This window comes from Berghia stephanieae, unplaced genomic scaffold, assembly GCF_034508935.2.
Source record: "Berghia stephanieae isolate SIO BIC M18660-M18661 unplaced genomic scaffold, UCSD_Bste_1.3 scaffold486, whole genome shotgun sequence".
NCBI lineage: Eukaryota > Metazoa > Mollusca > Gastropoda > Nudibranchia > Aeolidiidae > Berghia > Berghia stephanieae.
In genome coordinates, this window is record NW_027626244.1 from 1 (window position 1) to 9,346 (window position 9,346).

At 37.1% G+C, this 9,346-nt stretch overlaps 1 long non-coding RNA gene across 1 annotated transcript; it reads right to left on the reverse strand.

The window, feature by feature from the left end:
* Positions 1 to 1,110: 1,110 nt before the first annotated feature.
* Positions 1,111 to 5,828, reverse strand: LOC144961911 (uncharacterized). Its single transcript, XR_013643306.1, has 3 exons — positions 5,808 to 5,828; positions 1,735 to 1,961; positions 1,111 to 1,195 (listed from the first exon to the last, which is right to left on the reverse strand). It is a non-coding gene; the product is annotated as an uncharacterized LOC144961911 (long non-coding RNA).
* Between the last annotated feature and the right edge of the window lie 3,518 nt (positions 5,829 to 9,346).

Below are 9,346 nucleotides of genomic sequence, written 5' to 3' on the forward strand. Positions count from 1 at the left end.
AACCTTATGATCCAAATGTGAGTATCACTCCACTAGACAAAATAGACACTCAAAAATGACTTTTCATATTGTAGACACGAAACCAGCACCATATCCCAAGAGAACTGGATTTTCTTTTGACAAACAGGAAAAGTAGCAGTTGAAACAGATTAAATAGCAATTCCTCAATTTCTACATTGTAAGCTGCAGCTTGCACACATCACATCACACACAATCAGTGTCAGCTGCAGCTTGCACACATCACATCACATCACACACAATCAGTGTCGGCTGCAGCTTGCACACATCACATCACATCACACACAATCAGTGTCAGCTGCAGCTTGCACACATCACATCACATCACACACAATCAGTGTCAGCTGCAGCTTGCACACATCACATCATACACAATCAGTGTCAGCTGCAGCTTGCACACATCACATCACATCACACACAATCAGTGTCAGCTGCAGCTTGCACACATCACATCACATCACACACAATCAGTGTCAGCTGCAGCTTGCACACATCACATCACATCACACACAATCAGTGTCAGCTGCAGCTTGCACACATCACATCACATCACACACAATCAGTGTCAGCTGCAGCTTGCACACATCACATCATACACAATCAGTGTCAGCTGCAGCTTGCACACATCACATCACATCACATCACACACAATCAGTGTCAGCTGCAGCTTGCACACATCACATCACATCACACACAATCAGTGTCAGCTGCAGCTTGCACACATCACATCATACACAATCAGTGCCAGCTGCAGCTTGCACACATCACATCACATCACACACAATCAGTGTCAGCTGCAGCTTGCACACATCACATCACATCACACACAATCAGTGTCAGCTGCAGCTTGCACACATCACACCACATCACACACAATCAGTGTCAGCTGCAGCTTGCACACATCACATCACATCACAGACGATCAGTGTCAGCTGCAGCTTTCACACATCACATCACACAATCAGTGTCAGCTGCAGCTTGACACATCACATCACATCACATCACAGACGATCAGTGTCAGCTGCAGCTTGCACACATCACATCACATCACACACAATCTTTCCATTTGTTTCTGACCTTGACATTGTCCACCAGCCAATGAGAATGCACGACGATCCGAGACGGAGGAGAAAATCCCGCAGCAATGAGAAAGGCTGGCCAGTAAATAGCGTGGAATCTGATGGGGATAAAGTATACAAATGATGATGATAATAATAGTAATAATAATAATAAAAACAACAACATTATTATTATTATTATTATTATTATTATTATTATTATTATTATTATTATTATTATTATTATTATTATTATTATTATTATCATTATTATTATTATTATTACTATTATCATCACTAGCATTATCATTATTATCATCATCATCATAATCATCATCATCATTATCATCAACATAATCCTAATCTCTATCCTTACCCTACCAATCACGACCACTAGTTTAACATAGAGACTGTGTCTACCAGGAATGAAAAGGTCAAGACATACTGGACAAAGGGATGCGTGTTATCCCAAGAGTGCTTTTTTCCACAGAATGGACGTGCCAAACATTTCTCCATCGTTGACCTGGTTTTTAAGTATTGTAGTTATGTTGTCATTATTTTTTGTCAATTGAAGAAGGGTTGTGAGCCCAGACCATTCCGTGTTTGGTATTTTGTTGACTTTTTGAAGCTGCTATTTTCAATATTGTTTAAGACTTACTTGAGAATATCCTTTCCAATGATGTGTGCGTGTGGGGGCCAGGGGGAGGGCTGAGGGGTGGTATCTGGATAGCCTGTGTGTGGGGGCTGAGGGGTGCTATCTGGATAGCCTGTGTGCGGGGGCTGAGGGGTGCTATCTGGATAGCCTGTGTGCGGGGGCTGAGGGGTGCTATCTGGATAGCCTGTCACAGTCAGGTAGTTGGTGAGAGCATCCAGCCAGACGTAAATCTTGGCACACGGTGGAAATTAAAAGAAATGATTAGACACAATGCTAAGCTGCCAGAAGCTACGGGCTGTAAAATGTAAGAAGCAAAAATCAATAGAACATCCCCGAAAAAGAACAAAAACAAAAACAAACACGAAACATTTAGGACTCAAAGCCCTTCTTCAACCAACAATGTAAAACAACCTTTTTATCTTTTCATTGCTTTTTTGTTGACTGAAGAAGGGTTTTTAGCCTGAAACGTTCTGCGTTTGCTATTTTGTTATTTATTGGGAGCTGTTATATTCATTATTGATGATCACTCGATGCAATCCGACACATTGACCTACACATCCCTGCTAACTTTTCAATGCAATCCGACACATTGACCTACACATCCCTGCTAACTTTTCAATGCAATCCGACACATTGACCTACACATCCCTGCTAACTTTTCAATGCAATCCGACACATTGACCTACACATCCCTGCTAACTTTTCAATGCAATCCGACACATTGACCTATACATCGCTGCTAACTTTTCAATGCAATCCGACACATTGACCTACACATCCCTGCTAACTTTTCAATGCAATCCGACACATTGACCTACACATCCCTGCTAACTTTTCAATGCAATCCGACACATTGACCTACACATCCCTGCTAACTTTTCAATGCAATCCGACACATTGACCTACACATCCCTGCTAACTTTTCAATGCAATCCGACACATTGACCTACACATCCCTGCTAACTTTTCAATGCAATCCGACACATTGACCTACACATCCCTGCTAACTTTTCAATGCAATCCGACACATTGACCTACACATCCCTGCTAACTTTTCAATGCAATCCGACACATTGACCTACACATCCCTGCTAACTTTTCAATGCAATCCGACACATTGACCTACACATCCCTGCTAACTTTTCAATGCAATCCGACACATTGACCTACACATCCCTGCTAACTTTTCAATGCAATCCGACACATTGACCTACACATCCTGCTAACTTTTCAATGCAATCGACACATTGACCTAACATCCCTGCTAACTTTTCAATGCAATCCGACACATTGACTACAATCCCTGCTAACTTTCAATGCGATGCAATCCGACACATTGACCTATACATCGCTGCTAACTTTTCGATGCAATCAGACACATTGACCTACACATCCCTGCTAACTTTTCAATGCAATCCGACACATTGACCTACACATCCCTGCTAACTTTTCAATGCAATCCGACACATTGACCTACACATCCCTGCTAACTTTTCAATGCAATCCGACACATTGACCTACACATCCCTGCTAACTTTTCAATGCAATCCGACACATTGACCTATACATCCCTGCTAACTTTTCAATGCAATCCGACACATTGACCTATACATCGCTGCTAACTTTTCAATGCAATCCGACACATTGACCTATACATCGCTGCTAACTTTTCAATGCAATCCGACACATTGACCTATACATCCCTGCTAACTTTTCAATGCAATCCGACACATTGACCTATACATCCCTGCTAACTTTTCAATGCAATCCGACACATTGACCTATACATCCCTGCTAACTTTTCGATGCAATCCGACACATTGACCTATACATCCCTGCTAACTTTTCAATGCAATCCGACACATTAACCTATACATCGCTGCTAACTTTTCAATGCAATCCGACACATTGACCTATACATCGCTGCTAACTTTTCGATGCAATCCGACACATTGACCTATACATCGCTGCTAACTTTTCGATGCAATCCGACACATTGACCTATACATCGCTGCTAACTTTTCGATGCAATCCGACACATTGACCTATACATCGCTGCTAACTTTTCGATGCAATCCGACACATTGACCTATACATCGCTGCTAACTTTTCGATGCAATCCAACACATTGACCTATACATCGCTGCTAACTTTTCGATGCAATCCGACACATTTACCTATACATCGCTGCTAACTTTTCGATGCAATCCGACACATTGACCTATACATCGCTGCTAACTTTTCGATGCAATCCGACACATTGACCTATACATCGCTGCTAACTTTTCGATGCAATCCGACACATTGACCTATACATCGCTGCTAACTTTTCGATGCAATCCGACACATTGACCTACACATCCCTGCTAACTTTTCGATGCAATCCGACACATTGACCTACACATCCCTGCTAACTTTTCGATGCAATCCGACACATTGACCTACACATCCCTGCTAACTTTTCGATGCAATCCGACACATTGACCTACACATCCCTGCTAACTTTTCGATGCAATCCGACACATTGACCTACACATCCCTGCTAACTTTTCGATGCAATCCGACACATTGACCTACACATCCCTGCTAACTTTTCGATGCAATCCGACACATTGACCTACACATCCCTGCTAACTTTTCGATGCAATCCGACACATTGACCTACACATCCCTGCTAACTTTTCGATGCAATCCGACACATTGACCTACACATCCCTGCTAACTTTTCGATGCAATCCGACACATTGACCTACACATCCCTGCCACCTTTTCAAAGAGCTAAATCGAGACATCCCAACACATCATAAAGTCGTGGCCAAAAACAGCAGAGAATATTTGGACAGTTATGTAAAACAATCTAGATTTAGAGATTTTTATGTTATTTGTTTTGATTTGCTTTCCAAAAAATCATCACCCTGGGGCATTCAAGGGTCATTTCCATCCTGGGGCATTCAAGGGTTATTTCCATCCTGGGGCATTCAAGGGTCATTTCCATACTGGGGCATTCAAGGGTCATTTCCATCCTGGGGCATTCAAGGGTTATTTCCATCCTGGGGCATTCAAGGGTCATTTCCATCCTAGGGCATTCAAGGGTCATTTCCATCCTGGGGCATTCAAGGGTCATTTCCATCCTGGGCATTCAAGGGTCATTTCCATCCTGGGGCATTCAAGGGTCATTTCCATCCTGGGGCATTCAAGGGTCATTTCCATCCTGGAGCATTCAAGGGTCATTTCCATCCTGGGGCATTCAAGGGTCATTTCCATCCTGGGGCATTCAAGGGTCATTTCCATCCTGGGGCATTCAAGGGTGATTTACATACTGGGGCATTCAAGGGTCATTTATATACACATCCTTCAGGCCTTTGGCAATGGGGTTTATCCCATTTTATATAGCGTGAAACGGACAATAGCAGTTGCTTGCTATCCTTTGGATAGGATGCTAGTCTATCGCAAAGTACTTCCTGCTAGATCTAACCGATCCAGCTACCCAATTACTGCTGGGTGGACAGAGGGGTCAGAAAAATACTGTATATCTACTACATCTGGGATCGATCTCGGTCCCTTTGCATGTGAAGCAAGTGCTCTACCACCTGAGCTATCAGGACCCCCAAATACAGAAAAACAGCCTAAAAATATTTCTTTAGATTTTTCTCAGATTTCAAAATCAGGACAGTCCCAATCAGACAGGACTGTTCTACTGTATTCTAGAAAATCCCATATTATGTCAAAATTTGGCCAGAAAAGTCATCCTTCCAATATCGATCTATTTAAAGGACCCTCATCGTGGCAAAAAAAAAAACCTTTAAAAACTGGGACTTGATGGAAGTCCCAGGCTTGAGAGTTTTTTCAAAGATGAGGTTCATTTAAATCCATCGATATTTGAAGGATGAGTTTTCTGGCCAAATTTTGAAATATGTTTTTTCCCAGAATACAGTAGAACTGTCCTGATGTGACAGATGTCACATGAATGGACCTGGCAATAGGAAGGCAGAACTGTCCTGATGTGACAGATGTCACATGAATGGACCTGGCAATAGAGAAAGGAATAATAATTAGAACAATGACAGAATTCTCACCGTCTGGCTTGGGTCATGGGGACGGGGATTCCCCATTTTAGTCTGCTCCTGTCTCTTGATACGGAAAGATCTGGAAGGTTGTGAATCATGCGTCTGACACTGGGCTGGAATGACCTGGGCTGGATGGCTGCCAAGGAAATGATATTGAAACGATGAATTCCAAGACAATGTTACAATATGGCTGCCAAGGAAATGATATTGAAACGATGAATTCCAAGACAATGTTACAATTTGAACAAAGTGGTCATTCAGAGCCATTTTACCCACAAAGCCGCAGTTTACTCGATTTCTATAAGGTGAAACTGACAATAATACTTGTTTGTTACCCTTTAGATAAGACGTTATTCTACCACAAATTACTTTCTGCCAGATTTAATAGACCCAACTACCCAATCATGGCTAGGTGGAAAAGGGGTCAAAAAAAATCTGGACTGCACTCAAGATCGATCCTGGCACCATTGAGCGTGAAGCTAGTGCTCTACCAATGTGCTACAGTGCTATCTGGACCCCTAATTTGACAAAACAAGGAATCAGAAATGCATTTTGTTTGTTTTTGTTTTGAAGGGTTTTACAGCGCTGCAACACTTTAAGGTCATATCAGCGCCAGTAAAAAGGAGGAACATGGGATTGTAAAAAGTTCTAGAATTACAATTAAAGCATCCAAGAAAAGGTAAGACAAAGGCGAATTGGTTCAAATAGGGAACAGATGTAGATTCCAAGAGCACGCTATCAAAGTACGTAGTTTGAGATCACCTTAATGTTTCATCCAGACACAAGCACAGGTCCCCACTAAGAGGAACACACTCAAATGTTTACAAAGCATATATATGTATGTAACAATAATTATACAGTGCAAAACAGAGAGATGATTTACAAGACAAAAAATATCACCTCCCAAAACTATAACTATACATATAACTGTTTCCCTTATAGCCAGGGCCAGGACAAAACCAAGTTATCTCATCCCAAGAAAAAGACAGAAAGCATGTAAGAAAACAGATATAGGGGGATAGAGGACACAGTAAGTGCTTCCCCGAGGATTGAAAAGTACTAAACGAATATAATAAAATATAAATAAAATAAAATTTCCTTTATTCATCCCCGAGGGAAAAATTGTCTTTAGGGTCTATTCCAAGGGTGGCTGGAATAACCCAGGCGTCAGCCGCAGAGCTAGGGCGAGGTGACTTGCTCAAGGTCACACAGCGCAGCGGCGGGTGAATGAACTCTGTACCTTTCGGTACGAAGCAAAGACCATACCGCTGATCCATGCTGCCCCTAAATATACATCATTGGCGAGATTTCACCCAATCTCACACCAGAATAAGAACATCGGACAGCCATTTCAATGTCACGATATATCATATACAGATGTTAAACAAGTGGGGATACCTAAGATCTCCCACAGTATTCACACTCTTCTTTAAAACAACTGGATACAATTTATCACTGGATACAATTTATCACTGGATACAATTTATCACTGGATACAATTTATCACTGGATACAATTTATCACTGGATACAATTTATCACTGGATACAATTTATCACTGGATACAATTTATCACTGGATACAATTTATCACTGGATACAATTTATCACTGGATACAATTTATCACTGGATACAATTTATCACTGGATACAATTTATCACTGGATACAATTTATCACTGGATACAATTTATCACTGGATACAATTTATCACTGGATACAATTTATCACTGGATACAATTTATCACTGGATACAATTTATCACTGGATACAATTTATCACTGGATACAATTTATCACTGGATACAATTTATCACTGGATACAATTTATCACTGGATACAATTTATCACTGGATACAATTTATCACTGGATACAATTTATCACTGGATACAATTTATCACTGGATACAATTTATCACTGGATACAATTTATCATACAATATGATATTGAAATAACCTGAATCACATTCTTTTTCTCAAGTCTGGGGACAAGGTGAAATCTATCGAATGATGTACATGTTAATGATAATAATTAAAATTAATAATAATAATAATAATAATAATAATAATAATAATAATAATAATAATAATAATAATAATAATAATAATAATAATAATAATAATAATAATAATAATAATAATAATAATAATAACAACAACAATAATAAATAATAATAATAATAATAATAAAATAATAATAATAATAATGATAATAATAATGATAATATAATAATAATAATAATAATAATAATAATAATAATAATAATAATAATAATAATAATAATGATAATGATAATGATAATGATAATAATAATAATAATAATAATAATAATAATAATAATAATAATAATAATAATAATAATAATAATAATAATAATAATGATAATAATAATGATAATAATAATAATAATAATAATAATAATAATAATAATAATAATAATAATAATAATAATAATAATAATAATAAATAATAATAATAATAATAATAATAATAATAATATAATAATAATAATAATAATAATAATATAATAATAATAATAATAATAATAATATTAATAATAATAATAATAATAATAATAATAATAATAAATAATAAATAATAATAATAATAAATAATAATAATAATAATAATAATAATAATAATAATAATAATAATATAATAATAATAATAATAATAATAAATAATAATAATAATAATAATAATAATAATAATAATAATAATAATAATAATAAATAATAATAATAATAATAATAATAATAATAATAATATATAATAAATAATAATAATAATAATAATAATAATAATAATAATAATAATAATAATATAATAATAATAATAATAATAATATAATAATATAATAATAATAATAATAATAATAATAATAATAATAATAATAAATAATAATAATATAATAATAAATAATAATAATAATATAATTAATAATAATAATATATAAATAATAATAATTAATGATAATGGGACAGCGTGGCTCAGCAGTACAATCTTTGCTTTGTACCCAAAAGGTACCGAGTTCGATTAACCGCTGCGCTGTGTGGCCTTGAGTAAGTCATCTCGCCCTATCTCAATTTGCGGCTGCACTGCTGATTACGCCTGGATTATTCCAGTCTTCCCTTGGAATAGACCCTAGAGACAAATTTCACCTGTGCATGGGATGAATAAAGGGAATTTTATTTTTATTTATTTATTTTATTTGGCTACGAGACCAAATCAGCCAATTCCACAACAAAAAGAGCATAATCAATCGATACACCCTGTCATAGATATCTGAATGACCACCTAGTCGAGATACACCCTGTCATAGATATCTGAATGACCACATAGTCGAGATACACCCTGTCATAGATATCTGAATGACCACCTAGTCGAGATACACCCTGTCATAGATATCTGAATGAGCACATAGTCGAGATACACCCTGTCATAGATATCTGAATGACCACCTAGTCGAGATACACCCTGTCATAGATATCTGAATGACCACATAGTCGAGATACGCCCTGTCATAGATATCTGAATGACCACCTAGTCGA